Below are 21,491 nucleotides of genomic sequence, written 5' to 3' on the forward strand. Positions count from 1 at the left end.
TTGTGAAGTGTCTTAGCAGCATGCCTCTAATGACAAAGAACTTTAATTACAAAATACGGGTTTGCAAGTTTTGCATTAATTAGACACAAAATTAACAAAGTGTAAAGCTTGTACACATGTTCACACACGTAAAGAACATCAGCAAGTTTTCATCCATAGATGTGTCTCAATGTATGTAAACATTTGGAATTAATGCTGTTTTAAGGGTAATAGCAATTAATAAGAATTCTGCTATTTTGTATTCTTTGAGTTGTTCCTTCTACAACTAGTCCCTGTGAACTCAGTTACTCTATATTTACAGTGTGACCAAAGCAGAAGGAACTGGCCCCTATTTATTTTTCACGTATGATTGAATTTAAGCTCTCTTATGCAATTTTTAGGGATTTCAGCTGTTCTGGAAAACTCGTTCAAACCAGCTGGTCCAGGATTTTACCCAGTGGACTTTATTCTCCATTTTGTTTATCAATAGAATTTCACTAAATTCAGTGGAGTCTCACCAATGTAAAAATGGTGTAACGAAAAGGCAGTTCATGCTCTGTTACTTTCTAAGAAGTCATGCAGCTGAAGAGATATAAATATGCACAAACATGAAGTAACTAAAGAGTGTAGCTTCAGATATTTGTAGGTCCTGAACGTAGCTAATAAATTCTACATGAACTTGTTTTCCTGCTTACATGCTTTATAGCTATGTTTTTGTCCCAGATCCCCAGAAGGAATGCCTAAAAGGAACTTGGGCAGACCTTGGAAGCCCCAGTTCAGAAGTGCGTTCTTCAAAAGTTTCACTTAAGGTGCATGAGGTGCAACGGTAAGATTTGCAAGGCATTTTAAAGGTGTCTTTTTACCTATGTCCAGAAGTAGACATACTTGATCAGGATCTTTCTTTTGCTGTCTCCTCTGACAATAGGCAATTTCAAACCTCCAAAGGCTGGTACTTATGTTTACATGTCTATTGAATGAAATTCATGAACATTCCTTGGAGCAGAGGTTGGAATTCATGTTTCCCAAATTAGTGCCAAATTCTGTAACAAAGTTGCAGAATTATGCTCCTTTTTGCCCTCTCTTTCTCTCTGACATAGTTGATCCTTTCTTATTAAGCTGTGCAGCTTCAACAGTGAAGAAGAATGCCACCCCTAAAAAGTCCTGGAACCTTAAAAGCCTTGGGTTCCTTCAGGATAACCCTTCTGTAGATGCTTCACCCATTAGTTTGTGATGGCATCAGTATCTATGTCCAGTAGCATTTTAACTTGAATCAGGAGTGGGCTTTTAAAGTGAATCTACCAGCTGTCCATATTTAGTATGTTTTGTTTTGCAAGCGATGCTCAAAGTGTTCAGTTCATTGGATAAGGCAAGAACAAGTATGAAGGAAATCCCTGTGAAACATGCATAGGTGTTGGGTCCTCAGCACCAGTTGTTTCATTTTGTTGATCTACTCCTGTTGCATTACATTGACAAATTTTTACAAGAGTTCATTCTTCTAAATGAAAAGCAGGGGCATCTGTTCCCTTTTTGAAAAGGAATAGCAGTTAAGCTTGGGAAACTGTATCCTGGGCTGCATCAAAAGAAGCGTGGCCAGCAGGTCAAAGGAGGTGATTCTGTCCCTCCACTCCACTCTTGTGAGACCCCATCTGGAGTACTGCATCCAGCCCTGGAGTCCCCGACGTAAGAAGGACATGGACCTGCTGGAGCGGGTCCAGAGGAGGGCCACAAAGATGATCAGAGGGCTGGAGCACCTCTCCTATGAGGAAAGGCTGAGAGAGCTGGGGCTGTTCAGCCTGGAGAAGAGAAGGCTCCGGGGAGATCTTATTGTGGCCTTCCAGTACCTAAAGGGGGCCTACAGGAGAGCTGGGGAGGGACTTTTTACTGGGGCATGTAGCGATAGGCCGAGGGGGAATGGCTTTAAACTGGAAGAGGGCAGGTTCAGATTAAACAGGCAGAAATTTTTCACTTTCAGGGTTGTAAGGCACTGGCCCAGGTTGCCCAGAGAGGTTATTGAGGTCCCATCCCTGGAGGTGTTCAAGGCCAGGCTTGATGTGGCCTTGGGCAACCTGGTCTAGTGGGAGATGTCCCTGCCTATGGCATGGGGGTTGGAACTCGATGATCTTCAAGGTCCTTTCCAACTGTAAACCGTTCTATGATTCCATGATTCTAAATATTGTAGGCTATCAATTCTAAACCAAGATAAGGATATTCTAGAATTTGTAATTAGAAGCCTAAAACCTGGAAAGAAATTAAATTTAAGACATGCATCTTTCTCTAGTATTTTCAACTGGCTAGCTTTGGGGATTACCTTCTCAACTTGTTGGCTGCTCAAAATTCCATGTTGAGGTGCTTGATTTTCTTCCGTGCATTGTATAAATAGGTAAAGTACCTACCCTGCAGTTATGGGTTCTACTGGTGTCTGAAAATTAAAGCTTGAGATGAGCATCACAATGACTATGACTCTTTTGTGAATATAGTCTTTAGTTTAGATTTTGTGTTTAATAACAAACCCTTAACAGCTGTCCATAACATAGCAATTCGTTATTCTTCAGGTGCACTCTTCCTTCAATACAAATGTCACAGTTAAAACCTTACTATGTATTGACACTCAGCTATATTAACACTATTACGTTTACGCTGTTTAAAATCATGATGGACTATAACGCACAACTTAAATAGGAAAGCTTTATACCGAGGAGCTGATAAATAGGATTAAGTTAATAATTCTGCAGTTCTGGAGTAATTGCTATTTATAAAGCACAAACTGTGGTTTACCGATGACATCATTACAGACTTGCTTTAATTAAATGCTATATTGCCTGCATTTTCCTATGACTGCCTCTTACAGTAATTTGATTTGTATAGGGCACTCATTTGTAAACTGGATATTGCTGCAGAATAAGACTTGCTTATATTTTTGGTGGCCTATATGCCATACAGTAATTAAGAACAAGTTTAAAGTTAAGTATGTGTTCAGCAGTTTTGTTGAATTGTTGCTTCTTTTATTCCCCTTCATTCAAATTGATGCCTCAAATAGACATACCAAGGATCTGGTTCTTGCAATCTTATTGATGTTGAGTAATGACTTAATTGATAGGCTGTCATTTTGACATAGACTATTCTAATCTCAGAACAAGAAAAGACAAATGCAGGTTATTTAGCAAGCTGTGTTCAAGCCTAGAATTAAAATGTTTTGACAGTATCACACAGAAGAGGAAATAAGGTTTTATATAAGTCTTTATTAACAAATACAAGCCATGGTTTGCAGTGCATGGAAAGGGATGAATGTGACTTCTATATCAAGTAGCTGTTGTTTTTGAATGTTGAGAAGAGTGACCAACCAAAATGAATTTGGAGAAAAATAGCATTTTTTTACTGATACCTGCAACTGTCAGATCACTAATTTTGTAGTTCCCATAACAACATCCAAATGACTGAAAGCTCTGTACCATTGCTGTCCATTGAAGCAACAGGATGTGGCAGGCTATTACTCTGATTTCCTCATTTCTCTGAGAAAGGCAAGTGCTTTGGGAAGCTGACTTCACATTTTGCTCTAGAAAAAAAAACTTTACTGCTATTTACTGTCTGTATTTTCCCAACTATAAAAACAACAAAACCAAAATACCTAGTGCTAAGAAATTCGTACATACCATTTACAATTTAGGTTTTTGTTCTCCTTTGAGTGCCCGGAGAAATACAATAGAGCTATATATTTGTTGCTTCAAAATTATAGTAACCAAGAAATAAAAATATTCTTTTTGTAAATAGTTTTTTATTTCCAAGTCAGTCGTATCAGCTTAGACAGAACAACAGCAGATTCCAGCACATTAAGAGGTTGTGGGACTATTTCTTTAAAATAATTTTAATCCTTTGGGATGCAAATGAATTAAGAGCATGTAAATGCTTTAAAATAAGGAAATAATATTTCTGTGGCCTGCAACTTATGCTTTGCTAAGTTAGATATTCATTTCCCAAAAGCTTTTTTATTCTCCAAATAATGGAGCAGGCAGGTGCATGAAGTAAACCTGAAGCTATATTCTAAGGTCTGTCTAAACAGAGTGTTTTAGTCCAACAAATTGACAGGACTCATACTCCGTCTAGTATGCTGACAGTACAACTGGTTCATTCTGCCTGGAATTTGTTAAGACATAGACAGGAAAGGGATTTATAGATTGGGGAACATTGTCTTGTTTATCCTGCTGGTGATGAAACTAACCCTCTAAATATCTGATGGCAACCTGCTATTTTAGAGATAAAAAATGTCAGAACTGCCTGTAAAGTAGTGAACAGCCTACTTTGCAAGTAGCCATGATCTTTAATTTATTAAAGTTATTTTCATAGAATAACTATCTTAAACCTGACAACTTGATTGCACTGGGGTCTTGCCCCAGGGCAGCTATTTGGATGCATCACAGACACAGAATATCAACACAAAATAGTTTTTCTGGAATAAAAACTCTCTCTATCATGCTGTCCATATTTACTGTCTCAAGTGCACAATTCAACAGTTTTGTAAAATCGAATAGTATATGCTCCAATTCTCTCTTGGAATGTTGTGATGTTGGGAAACTATTGTATTTCTGTGCAGAAGGAGATGGATCTTTATTCTGTAGCAAAGCCTTGCCTACAGCATTACGCTTTTTTCCTACCCATATACTTAATATATGTTCTTGTATACGAATTACTGTTAGGCCAAACCTCTTCACAACCAGCTTATAGCTGTCCCTTGCAAACTGTCATTAAGTTAATCAAGCAATTTTTGTTATCCCCTCTACAAAACACTTAAGCCAGGAAGGAACTAAGTTTGAGAATACATATTAGCATCCTTAAAATACACACAAACAAAGGTACATATCTTTGTCAGGACAATGTAATAGTTATTCCAAAAATAAGAATTTCAAACCTAGAAAATTAGTATATTTGGACTTAAGATGATCTATGAGCCATGGAAGCAGAGTTAGACAACTGAATAGTCTGTCAGCGATACTATTCAGTGAAACTTAAGAATGCCAACAGAGGAAAACATATCTAGAGTTTTGCAGCCTACTTCAGAGTGGCATGCAGCCAGGAAACATAGCATTGTCACCCTAGCAAAAAATAAAGAAGTTAAGAACCTCTGCATTAAGTACGTAATTACAAAGAAAATATGTTTGTAGCACTCGTTTAGATAAACCTGAGTTATAAGCATATTCTTTTCTTTTTTTTCTTTTTTAAATAGACTTTCTTCCACTTCAGGGCATGCCTACGCCATGAAATGGAACGAGGAGCAGAGACCCCTGGGGTAGCAGGGAAGGCCAGGAAAACTCTGGAACCAGAAGCAGCTGAAGACCTGAAATGGTCTGTCCCAGTGCGACATTGCTCCATGTGGTTGTTTTAGCTTGGATTGGCACCAGCTCAGGTACGCGTGTGTGGTTCTTAGCTGTCTCCTGCAGCATTCCATCGCTGCCACATCAACACCGCTGAGACTGTCCTGATGTCTTAGCAATACATACCCGGGTCTTAACACATTTGGATTTCATTTGGGTCTGATCTGTACTGTTATTAATGCTGGACACTATATTTGAAATTCTTCTCTAAAAGTTTGGAGCTTTACCTGCAATATAGCAATAGGCGTGTACAGTCTAAGTTACATTTTAATGTAGAACTCAGTGTTTGATTGGTTTTAATCGGTTCTACCTCAGAAAATAACAAATGGATTTACTTGCAAATTTTAGAATTCACCTTTTTTAGATGTAGCAAGCAGTTGGAATCCTTTTCACAAGTGCAAAATTCAACTTCATCTTAACTATTAAACTGTGACCTGCTTCTCTATGATTAGTAGTTATTCATATGTTTGCTCCATGCTTTACAAAATACAGACTTCAGCTACGTGACTGCTGTTTTTTTCCCATGGGCTTCATGCTCCATTCAATGCAGAGGATTGGTCATACTTGCTTAGAACATGTCTGGATAGCGCAATAGCTTGGTATGCAGACATTCCCAGGCAAGCTCTGAATAAGCATTTATGCCTGAACTTAGAAGCAGACAGTTCATGGCAGCCAAGACCTGCAACTGCATTGGAAAGTCCACTTAGGTTTGACTGTAGCGTGTGCAATTCCAGCAGCTGGACTAGATGATCATTGAATCTTGTAGGCATTGGCAGCTAAAATAAAAGTCTCCAGTGAACTATAGAAACTCATTTTTCAAAGATTTACAGCAACTAAATCTGGGCAAATTTTCAGAAAAGTGGCAAAAGCCAAATCCCTGAGGTGAGTAATGCTGCTTGCCAGTATCTCAGTTCCATGTTCTAGTTCATGGGGCTCAACGTTGTTCATTTCATCATTGAATTTCCTCTTATATTTTTATATCAAATTGTACTATATATAATTTGCTCAGGAATCCTTTATTTTTCTTGTTAGATCCTTTAGTTTACTAAAAAAAAATACCCAAACAATGGACCTAACAGCCTAGAAAGAGCAATGAAATAAAATCTTCAAATATAGATCTATTCTTCAGGTTTTCTAACCACAGCCTATTTGAAAAGTTCATTGAAAAGTCTAGGTGAAGGAACAGTGAGAGCGCACCTGTCTCTTTTAGCTGACATTGGAATAATTAATTTTATGAAAATGACTTCTATTGGAGGTTAATTTATTTTGGATGACAGTCACATACATTAGTAGACATATCTAATGCTGCAGTCAGTCTGAACTTTATTTAGAATAGTTTATTTATATCTTTGGGTGATTTCATTGCAAAGAGATGGAAGACATTTAGGATCATCAAGTGTGACCATTTTTTCCCAGTTTAAAAAAACACAAACAAAACCCCCAGAATTTTGACCACTTGAATGTTTTGGCCTTCTGATGTAAAATTATTTCATTTCTTTCCCCAGTGAAGCTTAAGCAGTTCCTTCAGATGGCACAGTTGAGTTCTTTGTCCAGTAAGCAAACACTAGGTATCTTTCTTCTAACCCTCTGGTGTGTCACTACAGGGACAAGGAGATGTGTTGCATAAACTCAGTGGATAAAGTAGTGTTTGTATGCTACTCAGATGACTTTATCTGTTCTTTTGGCTGTGATTTGGTGTTTACAATTGTCTTACTTGTAAATAATTTACTGACACAAAAATGACCAAGCACAATAATATAGTATGTATATTTTAAATGGCTCAGTTGTGGTAGAATGGAATGACTCCATGCTTCAGAAAGTAGAGCAAACCTGAGACTATTTAGTGGGTTTATATAATATTCAAGTCTGAAAAATACAGCTACAGAAATTAATCTACATGCCCATTTCAATTGTAGTTTTTGAAAGGGTATGTAATGATAATAATTTCCCAAGAGATAGTTACTCCTGATGGGGTTTTTTATGCATAAGGATGGTCTCTAACATAATTTTTAAGGCTTAGTTTTAACCTAGTATCCTTGTGTTCCCGCTGACCTCAGCCAATCAAGGCTTCTGTATTTGTGTAATTAAGGCAATGCTTGGCTTCCTAAGTTTGTGTGAAAAGCAGGTTGATGGTATTTGAGGGGAGAGAGAATATGCTTATAAACATACTTCTTTATAAATGTATAGACATGGATAAGTTGCCTGGTTTGAGCACGTTGTCCAGTTTTCTCAGGCACTGAAAATCCCCTGATAGTCCGATGTCCTTCCCGGAATAGTAAGTCTCTGTTACCTGATTAGATTTGGGCATTCTGTAGAGTGGAAAACAATGATTCTTCCTACCCTGATATATGAATGACATATGCTACATCATTCATTTTCATAACACTTTTCTGTGGCTAGGGTCCAACTGTTGGATGGAATTTATTAATTTTAGTGACATCAACCTGTTAAAGTGTCAGTGATACAAAGTCAAGTAATCTTTGTATGCAAACTAGATTGAATGATGTTTCCATTGTTCATTCTGCATCCTTCAGAAAGACATTTTGGGAAAAAAAGTTTAAATCAGAAAAGAAGCAGCAAGAGAAAGAGCATTGTTAAAAAGTGTTGTAATCATCAGAGACTTAAAGGATTGTTGCCACGTACTCAAAGCAAGTAACGGAGGGATTTTAGTACTAACAGACACAGGGATCACAATTTCAGAATAGCTCCCTAAAATTGAGGAAAACCTAAACTTAGATCAGGTTTTCCTGACCAACTTATCTTTTATTTCTTGGAGGAACATTGAAAGAGAAATGCTTGCTCATTTATCTTGGAGCTAGATTATTAAGCATACATTGATGTATGTTGTTGTGTTTCCCGGGACTTCAGTCTGTGACCTCTGTTCATACAAACCACACAAGAATCTGTCAGGAGGCTGGCTGACAGCCAGTCTACATGAAAACAGCTGGCATTAGATTAGAATGTAAGCGGTGGGGTTTGACTTCATTCTGCATTGGCCTGGAAGAAAATAAAAACATTAGTTCACACAAACCCCAAAAATACGGCAAAGAGAGGAGCGATGTCAGAGTTCAAGGAGCATCTGGATGAGGCTCTTAGTCTTAGGGTTCAGTTTTAGCTAGTCCTGCGAGGAGCAGGGAGTTAGACTCGATGATCCTTACAGGTCCCTTCCAATTTAAGATATTCTATGATTCTGTGATTGCCTTAGACATAAAGCTGAAAGACCTCTACTGTGTGTTGATGAACCTGTGAAACATGGCAAGTTGTGTCATTGATGCATGCTAGAAGTAGGACTTCTACCTTATGACTCTGCTTCAAAATGAGATTCACTTCAATAAACAAAGCTTTTCTCTCCTTTGTTTCTATCAGCTATGTATGTGTAAGCATATGTACAAACTGAATAATTTCTGAAGAATAGAAGAATCGCAGCAGGAATAATATTTGCAGATAATAATAACTAAACTAATTCTTCGGTGTCATTGTTGCCTTTTATTTTTGTAGTCATTCACACCTGTGTGGAGTAGATACGTATACAGAAAGAGAGAGATTGAATAGAATCCAATGGAAGCCTGGTAGTAGCACTTTACAATCCTTTTTGCACCCATGTGGCAGGCAGTGAGAGTGAGGTCTAAGCTATTTAGAATCGGATTTTGTCTTAATTTAGGTACAAATTTATGCTACTTGTGTGGAATACCTGAGATACTTAAATGCAGAATGTATATCCTGACTGTCTTCAGATCTGGGACTGAATATAAGACCCTTGAATAGATATCCCTACAGAAAATTAAGCAGAGATACGTATTTCCAATTACAATTCAGTAGGCCAAATGATGGGTCAGCTGTTCAGTCCCCTCAAAGACAGCTGAGATGGATGGAGCTGAGTGTAAAGTTTGACTAATGCTTTTCCCTTCAGAGATACTTCATCTAGATGAGGCTGTGGTTCCCATTGCACCTGCCACAATGCTAGCCATGTGGAGTTAACCTCATTTATATTTTTTTTTAGTTATGCTTCAGGTCCTCAATTGCAAGAGTCATAATATCCATTCATCATGCATTCTCCTTGGTTATTAATCTGAAGTAAGAATCAGTTCAGATTCAGGGAAACTTTCTTTAAAGCTCTGGGGATCACAGTTCTCAGGGTAGTCCCCCTTCCTATAGATTTTGCAGGTTCGTATCCTAAGTGTCCAAGGTCACTGAGAAAAGAAAGGTGAGATACAGACAATGCTAATTCTGCTGCTGTTGAAGTGTTATATTGGAATTGACCTGGAAAAAATTCCTTGAAGAGCGGTAGGGCGTCAGTGCGAACTCCTAAATAAAGAAAAGAGTGAAACTATCGAACTGTGCCAAGTGCCATCTTTTTCATCACCTCCAATTGTTAAAAGACTAAGTAATGTTGTTCATGTAGCAAAAACCTATAAATCCTCTCACTAGAGGTTCCTCATTAGAAGAATGATTATTATGGTAGTAGTCTAGCAAACCTAATGTTTATTAAAAAACCACAAAATGTATAGAAGCTGTAGTAAGTATATCACACGCTTTCTGAAAGACTTTTGAAATCCCCACCATCCATAGTAGTCCTATGGTGTCTGTTGGCAATACCATGATGTATTTGCAAGGAGGCTGATGTTATACATACAATACAGCACATCACCCTTGCTGAACTTTGACAGTTTGAGGACTTCTTATGGGAAAAAATCCACAGCAGTGGAAATAAACGTTCTTTTTCTTCTTCCCCCCTACCCCCTCTTTTCACTGTTTTTCTTCTTTTTCCTTGTTGACCTAATTCTTTTCCATTGGTTTCCTTTAGGCTTTCCTTGAACTTGTGGGCATATGGTTTTCCAGCTGTAACTTTATGCAGGATATAAAAATGAATGGGAAAGGTACTGGCTTACATTACAAGGCTAGCTAGAATTTGGACACCCTTTTGTCCCGGTACAAAATACAAGATCTTGCAAGAGCAATAAGAGAAAGGTGACCTTTGATCTAAGATGTATTTTGTCTGGTTTCTGTTAGGTCTTAAGTCTTTAAGTGTAAGGTAAGTCTACCTGCCTTTCCACCCTTCAGGAAACGTCTCAACTTGAACTGCATCAGCGACTCTGACCAGAAAGAATTCCCTTTGGGTTAATGTTTTTGTGGATACTGCCTTACAGCCCTTGTACATTTAGAATAATACAAGTTTTATGTCTGAATACTGTTCTGCTTTTCAAAAGAAGGTGCAATGCTGACATCATAAAAGCTGGAGCAATTTATAAATGGCAGCAGGACCCTATGATTAAATTACAGGCTTACTATTTAGCCATGAAACTATATATTGTAATTGGCCTTGTGTGTTAAGGGAATATCAGTAGTTAGCCTCCAGGGGCTGTAATTTATAATTTACTTTGCAGGTGGAAAAAGTTTATAGTTTGAGAAACTGTGTGTGTGTGAAATCATGTTTGTGCCATTGTGTATGAAGGAGAGGAGGAGGGAGAAAGAAAGACATCAAAGATTTTTTTTAGTTTAATGGAAAAATCTGTGGAGTATATGAACATAAGGTAGAATGCTCCTTTTTTTTTTCCTTTTGTGTTTATACAGTGCACTGTTATCTGCATAATTCTGGAGCCGTCGTAGCATTATGCACTTTTGCAGAGTAGTCCTTCATCTGTAGTAAGGCGGTTTCATGCTTGAAAAGATGCAAAAAGGCTTCCTATAAATTTTTCACTCAGCTTTATTAAAATATACATGTAGTTCAAAAAATATACAGTATACTAAAGAACATTTAATGGTTGTCGTATAAAAAGGTTTGTGTGGTAACATGATTATTACATTTTAGGTACCAATTAAGTGAAAGTGAATTAAGTGTGTTGCACACAATTGTCATGTTTAATAATAAAAAAAAATGGATTAGAAATGCAATTAAATTGTTAACACTATCGATGCTATTGTGCATTCATTTAAAACTAAAATAATTACTGTGCTACCACTTGATTCCAGTTGGTCTGGGCTTTCACAGTGAATATTACAAAATCTCTTCTACATTTTGAAGTTAAGAATTGTCATGCCACGTCAAACTGGTTTTTTTTTCGTTTAAGGCTGTGTCCTGTCTGGTGTTTGCAAGGATAAACATATTGGTGACGGGTAGGAAAAAAAAAGAAACAACATAAGGTGTTTGTGTTAACAGTCACAAAGTTGGCTTAAGGTCTGAAGCATGGGGGTTTGCATCCCTGATACTGAGTTTTATTCTGTCTGATGTAATTATGGGCATTCCTGTGTAAATGTCTGATCCTTTATTTGAATTCTACTTAAACTGTGGCCTCTGATTTCTTTTAGCAATGAGTTCACGTAGCAAATGATTCATTTAAGCAATGATTTCCATGTGTTGTCATCAAAAGTCACTAATGAGACTACTAAGATGTTCACATAGTTTTATTGGGGAAGTGCTCTTTTAAAAATTAAAGGATTTTGTGCATTTTATATGCATACTTATCTGGATACAATGCACATGCAAAGGTAGCATATTTAAGGCAGTTAGATAAGCATTTAACTTATTTATGTGAGCGGTGCACTTCATCATGGGGAGGAATCAACAAGTACTTTGTGATAAGCAGCTTCCACTAAGTTGTAGTGGATTATTCCGCAACCGAAATTCTATGAAATTACTAAAACGTGCTTATGTGTGTGCCTTGCAGAATCCACAGTTTAAAAATAAGGCAGAAGATTCAGTGATGCACTGAAAGGCTAAAGGTTATAGTGTCATTTCCAGCAGTAAATTATTCATAGAGATCAATTAGGCAATGCTTGTACTGTTCTTTGGAAATGCGAAGCTTCATGGAAGTACCAAGTCACAGTATTAAGCCATGAATTTTAGTTTTCTGAGATCTATAAATCAATTACTACCTCTAGTATTCTTTCCTTTGTATGATGTGATTTTCCATTATGTACCACAATTTTTAGTCTGTTTTCAGAACCAATAGCCATTGTTTGCTGTAACTTCCGCAGGACAACAACACTGAAAAGAAATAATAATACTTAAGGGCTTTTTCCTATATATAATAAACAACCCCAACCTCCACTTTCTGTATGTTGCTGAGCTGCTTTTCTTCCTCGGGAGCCTATGTTTCCTGCATGTGAGTTGGCAGTGAATAGTCGGGTCAAGATAACTGTGTATTTGTTGTAGGAATTGCAACATTGCGTTCTGTGCTGTAAGACCGTGACATGCTTTTAATACAGCATAGGTTGACATGACATATAATGCAAGCCAGCGCCAGCAGAGCAGAAAAACCCCCAAACAGTCTATGAATTTTAGATGGGATGCTGTTGTGGATTAGGCTGCAAAAATACGCTATTTGTTCTTTTTTCCCCACGCATTGTCTCTTTATAGTGGTTGTTGTGGAGGTGGTCAGCATCTACCACAAAGTCATGTTTGAGCACATCATCCCCTAAGATCCGTGAATTGCAATCATTGCCTGAGGGTTTAAATATTATGGTCATAAAAACCATTGATATAACAGCTACATGCAGAAACTAAGTTGGCAGTGGCTCAAGAGCATGATCCTAGCCCCAGATTTGTTGACAGAAATGTTCAAAACTAAGCCAACTTCTCTTACTTCGGAAGATCCTGTTTTTAGCCCATTGTTGTCCCAGATCACCCATGCACTTATAAACGACAGCAGATGGTTCCTTATGTTTGCACAGCTGCCAGTACCAGTGGTAATAACAATACTGCTTTTCACTTTTATAATACCTTCCATATGACAGTCTCATAAAGGTGCATAGGTTGCTCTGTGGTTTTTGTGCTGTCTTGGGGAATGTCCCTTGGGGACATAATTTACCAAAGGTTCCCAACAGGTTTTCTCCATTTTGTGTCCCTGTGTCTAGGCACCAATCAGCCCCTGGCTGCAGCTTGGCTTGGTATTTATGGCTTGTTCTTGCCTAGCTGCTTTTTGTTCATACACAATCTTCTGATTGCTTTTTTGCAATGTGTTTTGATCATATCCTATTTAAAGATCTCAGGATATATTAGATGCTGCTGAAATGGTTGGAGGGGTTGACAACAGTGAACAGGCTTATAATTGAAATTGGTGTTTTTAACTGTGTCACTGTACTACATGTAATATGTAGGCCTGTTTTGTGATTTGCCACTGCAAAACAGAAAATACATGTTGGTAGATCCTTTTAAGTTTTGTTTTTTCCTGTTGTATGGGAGAACAGTTCCATTTAAATAGTCTGTATGAACTCTTGAATTCCTTACTATATAAATAATGTATAAATGCATATTTATAGATATACATACATGTCTATGCATAGATGCATAATCTCTAAAAACACCCTATATATGGCATATGTAATGCAGGCATGTTTGTAATTATAGCTAGGTATATATGACTCTCTACACTTAACTTGTCCTTTATATAGATATGTATGCATCTGAAATCAGATGACACTTCTGCTCTATCTTCACTTCCATTAGAGACAGGGCAACTTTGTCCAGCACTGCTATCAGTAAGCAGTGCCCCACTCAAAACGAGACAGAAAAGACAAAAGCGGAACAAAATACTGCATGTCTGAGACTTGTTGCTAAATGATCACCTGCCTTCATCAGGAAAAGGAGGAGAATTTGACAACAGGTAGAGATGAGTGCAATGAATGGAACAAATGAGCCTTTGATTTATTGCTACATTTTGGGGGATTTTGATGTTGGAAGGCACTCTTCTGAGCCCAAGTGCATCCTTTTTTCTTTGGTCGTGGAATCATAGAATGGTTAGAGTTGGAAGAGACCTTGAAGATTGTTGTTTGATATAGTAAAAAGACATCCTATAAACTTGGCCTTTGTAGTAGGAAGAATATTAATATGAAAGTGGGGATTAATAGATATATTAATATTGATTAATAGAATCATAGAATAGTTTGGGTTGGAAGGGACCTTTATAGGTCATCACATGGATCTGAGGATCTGTGTCTGTACTTTAACTGAAAACTTTGGCATGAGTTTGGCTTGGGTTTACCTGGTATAACTTTATGGAATTTGATAGAATTTTCTTTGATTTGTAATACTAGAGTTTAATCCTGATGTGATTTCCATTCTTTGGTACTGATTGGACTGTTTTCATATACTTACCAATCTTGCATGTTTTTTCTCTTCTCTTCTCTTCTCTTCTCTTCTCTTCTCTTCTCTTCTCTTCTCTTCTCTTCTCTTCTCTTCTCTTCTCTTCTCTTCTCTCTCTCCTTTGCATGAAAAAAAAGTAATTCTATGTACTCTCAGATCCCCAGAATATTCATCAACATGTGCATAGTTTCTAATATTTAAAAAATTACAATTTCATAGAAATAGAAATATTTCTGTCTATGTATGAAAAATAGCATTACTATTTCTAGTAAGGGATGCTGAATATTCAGGGAAAACTCCAGTGTCCACATTAAGAGTAAATAAAAGCCTCTAAGTAGGCTTTCATGACAGTCTATAAATGAAAACATGTGGGAAGAATGGGTTTTACCATCCACTTTCTTTTTTTTTTCTTTTTGCTCCTCTTATTGCCAGCTTCTCAACTGACTACATTTTCTATCCAGTGAGCAGCATACTGGAGTTTTGTTTCACAGAAGTCCAGCTCCAATTTCACTCAGCACTGTAAGCTGAGCGTCCTGAGACTTGCTAATTGGACCCTTTCAAAACAGACATGATTTTTTTTTTCCTCACTAAAAAGCAGTCCTGCTAGTCTCAATGTACAGAAAGCCTCTAAATAAAAGCTAAACCCTTTGCAGTCACAAGCGTATTTTTGTTTTGTTTATTTAATAGGGTTAAGATGAATGCACCATTATTCAAAAAATTGTGCACTATAGCTGTAAACCAGCTGTTCTGATAAATGAAAAAGCTCTGGACAGATCAAATAGGCAACAAAAGCCAGAGCCTACCTTTTACTGTGATATTGCTGGAAGGTTGCCTAGCTGTTATTTCAAGCTTTTTTGCTGGTGCTAGGCTCATACATGTACTTACATTTTATTTTTCAGCATTTACTGTATTTTTTAAAAGTTTTATATAATTAATAAGAAACAGCCTATGTACAGAAACTAATAAAGCATGTCTAGGAAGCTAAAAGTGAGCTTATTTTCCTTAAAAGTATACATCATTTAGTATAGCTATAGCATCCATCAATAAGACGAAAGTATGATACAGAAAAACAAAAATAGAACAAAGAGTAAGTTAAGGCAGAAGAATTCTACTTGACAGAATTCCAACTGCCAGTATATAAAAGCGAATGGCGTATACATTCTTTTGAGAGTGCATGCTGTAAGTCCTATTAAAGAAGGAAGGGGTTTACAGAGCTTTTAAATATTCCCAGAGTTCTGGAAAAGATCCTGGAAATAGATCTGTAATGCTTTTCATCCAAAGATCTCAAAGCATTATGCAGAGTGATGAATTAGGACTCAGAGTAGTATTAATATTTACTCTCTGAGCTGAGAAGAATTCTGTGATGCTTTAGTGATCAAGAACATCCCACATCTATATGTAGGCATGCAAGGGCATGATTTTCAAAATTGGTGAATACTTGCTATTTTTCAGGCAAGAGTCGTTTAGGAATATGAATATTTAATTTTAAAAATCTTGGACAATGCTTTATAAAGTCACATATTACAGAGCGATCAGCAGTAAATTGGCAGTTAAGGTTGCACTGAGATTTTTGTATGCGTAGGACTTGCAATATATTGAATGAATTTACTCTCCAGAATGGTTTTGTTCATAGGAAGATTGAATTTCCTATGAAGTTTTTTTTAATAAAACTTTTGCAGAATAAACATTTTCAAACATTCAATATTTGAAATATTGTCCTTCTTTATCACATTCTTTGTTTTCTTTTTCCTGCATTTTAAAGACAGCAGTCCCCACTGCAGTTATCCATGTCTTTGCCATTTTGAGAATTGATTGTTGATGTGTACTCTGTATTGGAGCAATACTAAAAGATTACTCTGAAATCTCAGCTGATGTAGAATCCTGCTGTCTTGCTTCTTCATGGAGCAAATTATCTTTGCTCTTTTTAGATCTAATTGGCTTCCAGTTTGTTTCTGGGTACAATTTAATCTATACAATGTTTGCAGTGGTGTTAATCCAACATAACCTAGAGACCATCTTCCTTTAAGTCATATCTACTTGTTTGAAATAACCTAAGAAGCACAAATGTATTTATCAGGAATCAGGGGCTAGAGCATTTTACACAGAGGAGCAATTAATTTATTTCCTTGGTCCATCAGAGCCTAAGTGTGTTAAGCTTCATAGCATCCAGTAAGCCCCTGCTTTTTTCCCAGGGGCTGGTTAAAAGACAGCACTGTGGATTCGGTGGATTTCATATTTAGTGACTGGACATGTTTAGTTTTCAATTTGTATATAATATACTTACTTACTAATTATTGTAGATTACAAAGAAGTTCATAGGTAAACTAAGAAATCCGTAAAAGCTTGCTTGCCAATCAGGAATTGAAATCCATTAAGCTGTTGTGGAAATTCATACCATCTTCCTTTCTAATTTCATGAAAATAATTGCAAGTGAGCTTTCAATTGTGAAGTGGAGATTGTAGGGCCATACCTAAGGTTCAGTTCAACAAAGCCTGAGAAAGAAACTTGTATCACGTAATGAACATAGAAAACAGTTTAAATCAAACATGAGTTGTTAATTTTTTTTTTCTTTAAGCATTTTACAGCTATGTTCTCTGGCATCAAGGCATTTTGGCAGAAATTACAATACTGGAGGGGAAATGGAACGCAGTAATCTATAGGATTCTAGATTACAGTCCTGGACAGTGAAAAGCACACAAATGCTAATTACATAGGGAACAGGCACAACTGCTGATCAGGATTTATTAGAGCCTATTTTGTAGACAAATGAATATCCGTGTGCCTGGAACTGTGTACACATGGCATGCTCTCAGGGTCACGGTATCTCTGGAATCATGCAGATACATGCTTTGCATCACAGGCAGTTGCTCTTCCAGAACTGTGTGGACCTCTGCCATATGTCCACGGTTCTGGTACCTTTGGCTCTCTTTGGCCTCATGTTCTATATCTAGAACTGTCACTTCTGGTGTTGTGATGGCTCATTATACTTCCAGTTTGAAAAACAGCAATTGACAGATTTACAGCACAAATTATAAGACACACGTACAACAGAAGACCAACAGTAACCCAAAAAATGTGTGTTCATAAGGGAGAAAAAAACCCCAAACCCAACCTTCTTACTCCTTATCTTGGAATGGCTAGTGCAATTCTTCTTTCTTTTTTCTCATAAAGTGATCTAATGAAACCTGTAACCTGCAATAATACAATTTCCACAGGAAAAAGTCTATGAACGTGTTTGTTTTTTTGACTGTGTCATTGGTTAATCATAGGCAAGTGCAGTGTGATATCCTATATGCAAGTTCTGATCTTTTGCTAAGTGAATGTGATGGTTCAGTACATGACAAGTTAGATTGTAGTAGAAGGAGAATTTTCCCTTGACAGAAGTATAAATTGCGCTATTAAGTATTTCTTACATATTTTCAAAATTTCAATATCTCATCTGTCCTAAATAATTTTGCAAGGCCTGAAGGAAACGGTGCAACCCAGTTAAAAAGAAGGTTAAGCAGTTTGCATCATACACATCAGATTCAGTGAGTGTATGTGTGTACATGATACAGGACTTTGTTGTTGGGGTGAGTTTTCTGGGCTATATAGAGTTAAGCGTCAGAGGGTTGTTGGGGAAAAACATAGGAGATCAGGCAAAATTGCTAAGGGTAAGATACCACCTTAAAAGCACATCAACTATGTTTAGGAAAATAATTGTTGGGCTTTTTATTGGGAAGATCCTCCTGACATTCCTTCAGCAAAATTAAGGCTTACTCTGTCATGGTGTAAAATGTAAAAGATGGTGAACAATTAAAATGCGTTCCACTGAAAGAAACATGAGATCATTTGTTAAAACCTCTAGGAGGGTAAGCTGACTAACATAGAGGCTTTGTTGAAAGGTGTCTAAAGAAGCTAGGCTCCCAAAGGAACATCAGAGGAATGGTGAGATCAAGGTAGATAAGCTTGCTAGTAAATACTTGATTTCTTGTGTTACAAAGAGATCCTATTGCAAAGAAGGAACAGTACTTTGCTTTATCAGGCATGTGTGGTGCAATCAATATATTAACGGTCATAGCCTCCAAAGGAGAGACTCGTGGACACTGAATCCAAATTAGGCTTTTTGAAGATAATACACAGGGCATTACAACCTGTATCCTGTTCTAAAAGTGATTCCATTCAAAGAGACATTTTGAGGCTTGTCATCAGTGGGACTGGACTCAGGACAATTTAGAAAGCAGAAAGCAGTTGGCTTTTTTGACTTCTATATAAGATGCTAGCACTCTTGCCTGTGCCTTGATGGGAGAAGAAAAAAGAGCCTACTTACCTGAGACTGTCCTTTCTTCAGTGACTGGGGGAGGAACAGTTTTGGTTCTAATCTGGTCTATTCAAATTCTTGTGCCATTTGCATCATGATAATACATAAGCACATTCTAGAAATCCAGTAGGTCGTTATAACTTACAGCAGTAATTCCTTCTGTTTTTCCCCCCATCTTAAAAAATCAGTATAGATTAAAAATATTTTTAATGATTGTACTTTGGTTCATCCTTTTTTTTATTTTTCTTTAAAAAAAACCCTCAAACCAAACATGATGTTCTGCAGAGTTTCTACCTGCAAAAGCCAATAGAAGATTTGTACCTTGCTCTTGGAAAGGAATTGAGGAAGGTTAACGATGATTCTATGATCCTGTGGTGGTGTCTGAGATTAACTCTTGGGAAAAAAAGAAAAATCTCTTTTCCTGCACAGAAAAGCTATCCTTTTGGTGCAGATACACCTGTCATTCTGGACATCTGAAGTTATGACTATGTGCCTCATCCTGTTGAGTAAGGAGATAGATTAAGATCAACACCTCTGTCCAGCCAAGTACCTGGGAAAGAAACGTCAAGTCTAGATTTCTGTAATATAGTCTGAATTTTCCTAGTTAAACTAGTAAGGCAATCAAACATGATTTGTCACTGTTAATGCTTATGAAACATTTGTAGTCATTCTACATTTCACAATTTGATGGCAGTTTCTGGTAAAGTATGAATTAACCAAGCACATGTCAGTATTGATAGTAATGGGAGTTTATCAGCTTTAAAATGTGCAGATCCTCCTTTTCTCAACTCCTGTAACAGATAGACTTCTAAGATATTATTTGTTCTTAACTAACTGAAACATTGCCACATTTGTTTTCAAAATGTGTAAAGTGGAAATTGCTGTCAGGCTAAAAATGTATATTACAAATCTCTACCTCCAGCAAATTTTTACAGTTAAATTAAGCAAGGCCTATAATTTAAACACTGATAGATTTTTTTATTGCAGCCACACCAATGTGAGAATCCCTGGTAGAAGTTTTTTTGAGATACTGCTGAACTCGGAAGACTTGCTTCTGTCCAGCTTAGTTTTTAATAGCTGATCAGGTAGACAACAAATGACACTGGTAATTCTAAGATGAAACTTCTGTGTCTTGGCTGTGCCTGTATAAGACAATCTATCTCACCAATGATAGTTTTTGATTTGAAAAAGAGTTGAAACTAATCTCACAGTGTTTTCAAACATTTACATTTCCAGGGGAAAATAAGAGATTGCAAACATAGACATTCTTCCTTAATTAATCTTTATCGAAGAACTTTTGAAGACCCTCATAGGCAAATTTGCAAAGATGCCAGGCAACAACAGCTGACTTTGGAAAGACCTTTGCTTACTAGAAGCCTATGATAATTTTAACCAAATTTTAACCAAAGCATTAATAATGTATTTATAGCACACATTTTCCTGTGTTGTTAGTGTTGGTGAAAGAAGAGAGGTAGTGCTCCATAGTTTCACTAGGGAAATAACTGCATTCTGTAGCAGCGGGAAGTGTCTGTAAATACACTTTGAATCACCATCCCTAGTTTTCACTGTGGAGTTTGCAAAAGAGAGGACATTACAAGATTACGTACTTACATTTAAGATTTGGGTAATCTATACCTTGCAATTCTTTCAGATTATTACAGTTAAGTACTGAAAATCTCTAAAGTTTAATTGTAAGGGATCTAAGTGGGGTTTTGTGCTCTTTTGTAACTTGACCAGGGGCTGCGCTCTCCATATCTGCTTTTAATGTAACTCAAAGTTCAAAACTGTTGATTTCTTTGGTCAATTTTTTTATGCAGAGAAAGCAAAACAAAATACATCAGCTGTAAAATACCAGCTGTGAATGCATGATGTATTTAAATGAGTGAATGGTTCAGATTCTGTGCTCCTCTTTGTGTCCTTCAAACCTGCTTTTGTTAACCAAATTAAATTTGAGTGTTTTGCAATATAGGTCATCTTCGGTTAGTCAGATTTACAGGAAGTCAAATCGTATGATGAGCGTGTTGTACAGAAAAGAGCAGCATAAAGACGTCCAGTAAATGGGACTTTGATATGTACAGCTCACATAATTTCTTTCTTAACTAAGCATTGAAAAACAGAAGTCTGTATTTTAAGTTCAACACATGGAGCTGACTTCATGTGTTTCTTTATATCCACATCAGTTCTACAGTTGCTCCGTGCAACTTCTGTCTCCAGGTTCCTCAACCACCTGTATTATCACCCTTTTATCATTGATGTAGTGGTGTTAGCTGTACACAGTGATTTACAACAGTTTGACTAGCACACGTAAAAGTAAATCCTTGCTTCAGGGGATTTGCAGATTAAAGGCTTGAGCGGTGCCCATATTCTGAGTTTATAAGAACCAGAATATAGAAAAAGCACTATATACTACCAAAAAGTGTTAGAGTTGCATGCTCTGCAGCATTTCCATGACTGGGATCAGTTCCTCGGTTTCTTCACCACACCCCCTCTCAGTTCCTTACCCTCTGCATGGCACGTTTGTTTTGTGCCCTCCCTTTGCATGTAGCTTGCACAGCTTTATTATCCCATGCACACAGCCTTCCGTAGAACTTGGCCAGCTATGTCTTCTTACTGGGGAATCCTGGCTGAGAAGAATAATGATAATGAGATGAGAATATAGATATCACATTGCTTTGAGTAACTGCATGGCGACCACTTTTGCCAAGAGCTGATTGTGAACACAGCCCTTGGTCTTTCCAGAGCAGGCTCAGTGATGGCTGACAGA

The 21,491-nt window shown here is 37.2% G+C and overlaps 1 long non-coding RNA gene across 1 annotated transcript in view; it reads left to right on the forward strand.

Annotated features, from left to right (window-relative positions):
- Positions 1 to 699: 699 nt before the first annotated feature.
- LOC309677633 overlaps positions 700 to 21,491 on the forward strand; it is a 39,861-nt gene continuing 19,069 nt past the window's right edge. The window contains exons 1-2 of the long non-coding RNA XR_014269698.1: positions 700 to 805; positions 5,198 to 5,377. This is a non-coding gene — a long non-coding RNA (uncharacterized lncRNA). The remainder of the gene's footprint in view (positions 806 to 5,197; positions 5,378 to 21,491) is intronic.

This window comes from Vanellus vanellus (assembly GCF_965231255.1).
Source record: "Vanellus vanellus genome assembly, chromosome: 14".
Taxonomy (NCBI): Eukaryota; Metazoa; Chordata; class Aves; order Charadriiformes; family Charadriidae; genus Vanellus; species Vanellus vanellus.